At 46.0% G+C, this 1,974-nt stretch overlaps 1 non-coding gene across 1 annotated transcript; it reads left to right on the top strand.

Moving 5' to 3' along the window:
- The first annotated feature begins 670 nt into the window (after nucleotides 1–670).
- LOC114812549 lies at nucleotides 671–808 on the top strand. The gene has a single exon (XR_003760200.1). It is a non-coding gene; the product is annotated as a small nucleolar RNA SNORA7 (small nucleolar RNA).
- The last annotated feature ends 1,166 nt before the right edge of the window (nucleotides 809–1,974 follow it).

Raw genomic sequence — 1,974 nt, 5'->3', positions numbered from 1 at the left:
CAGTCTAGAAAGGGGAGACAGACAAAAAAACAAAACAAGTGGACAGGCATCAGTAGCATCAAAATCGATAAATAGAATCATAGATATAGATAAATAGAATTACAGATAAGGTAACAGAGGCACCCAGAAGTTAAGAGATTTGCCCAGGGTCACACAGCAGCCAAGTGGTAGAGCCGGGATTAGAACTGATGTCCTTGTGACTCCCAGGCCCGGGGTCTAGCCACTAGACCACACTACTTGAGTCTAAGAGTAAGAGGGTGACAGAAATAGAGAGAGAGGTGACAGACATAAGGAAAGAAGAAAACAACAAAAAAAATGAGGCAAGAATAATGTAACATACAACAGGAGTAGCAGATGATTTGTGGAGCAGAGTTTCAGGTTTCTTGTGGCTCAGTCCAATAGTCACAAAAATCAGAGATATGGCTAGGGCCAAAGTCTTTCCAGCACTATAAAATTGAGAAAGCATCAGACTGTCTGTGTTTGAGCCCTCCCTGAGCTGGAGTAGGGGACGAGGGAGAATCCTAAAGATATAGTGGGTTCTCTCCTCCATGGTAGGTAGGCCCCAGCGGGCTTATGTTAGCACGTCCGTTGTGAGCTCACCCTAGTTCCGGTGTTGGAGAATTTTCACGCTATTTCAGGATTAAATATCAGTAGTAGTAGTAGTAGTAGTCCCCTCTCAGGGTCACACCCGGAGAGTTTCCCATGCTCTACCAGTCTCGGCTCTGGGAGGGACAGTCAAGCAGAGGCCTATCCATTCCATTCCTAGCTAGGGCAGTGGCTGGCGAGTGGAAGGCAATCTGCTACAAGTCAAAACTCACCAGTGCTGGGCAGCAGCGGCTTGGGAGAGAGTCGAGGGCGGAGACTCGAGTTTACCGCGTGGAAGATGGCAATTGTAAACCACTTCCGGATTTTTACCAAGAAGACTTCATGGACCCACTACCAGAATGATTGCAGATGGAGAGCAGGGAGTTTTGGGAGAGATGCGTCTGTGGTGTCCCTATGGGTCGGAAATGACTCGACACCAAAAGACAAGACAAGTAATAGAAGTAGTAATTGTGGGAAGGGAATGTGTCTGTTTATTATTGTATTGTACTCTCCCAAGCGCTTAGTACAGTGCTCTGCACACAGTAAGTGCTCAGTAAATATGACTGACTGAATGATTAGTAATAGAATAATAATAATAATAACGATGGCATTTGTTAAGCACTAACTATGTGCAAGGCACTGTTCTAAGGGAGAATTCAAGGTGATCAGGTTGTCTCACGTGGGGCTCACAGTCTTAATCCCCATTTTACAGATGGAGTAACTGTGGCCCAGAGAAGGTAAGTGACTTGCCCAAGGCCACACAGCTGACAAGTGGCTGAGCCAGGATTTGAACCCATGACCTCTGACTCTCAAGCCTGAGCTCTTTCCACTGAGCCAAGCTGCTTCTCTTATAATGTTGGTATTTGTTAAGCGCTTACAATGTGCAGAGCACAGTTCTAAGCGCCGGGGTAGATACAAGGTAATCAGGTTGTCCCACATAGAGTTCACAGTCTTCATCCCCATTTTCCACATGAGGTAACTGAGGCACAGAGAAGCTAAGTGACTTGCCCAAGATCACACAGCTGACAAGTGGCAGAAGCAAGATTAGAACTCATGACCTCTGGCTCCCAAGCCCGGGCTCTTCCCACTGAGCCACGCTGCTTCCCTAGTAGTAGTATTTACTAAGCATTCATTGTGTGCAGACTAAGCACGGGGCAGAATTCAGAGATGAGAATTAGACAGGGTTCCTGGTCCTGTGGGGATTACAGTCTAAGAATAAGGGGAAAAGGAGGCTGGTGAGAGACCCGTAAAAGGAAAAAAAACCCGTAAAAATGCAAAATCAACCTAAAAGACAAGGACAGCGATAAGTGCAAAATCAAATAAAGCTGTCGGGTATTGTGGCTAGAAAATCAGACTTTCAGGATTCTTGTGACTCAGAAACCTACAGCT

This window comes from Ornithorhynchus anatinus, chromosome 5, assembly GCF_004115215.2.
Source record: "Ornithorhynchus anatinus isolate Pmale09 chromosome 5, mOrnAna1.pri.v4, whole genome shotgun sequence".
Lineage (NCBI taxonomy): Eukaryota > Metazoa > Chordata > Mammalia > Monotremata > Ornithorhynchidae > Ornithorhynchus > Ornithorhynchus anatinus.
Note: the sequence above shows the minus strand (reverse complement) of the source record. Positions and strands in the feature narration are given on the sequence as shown.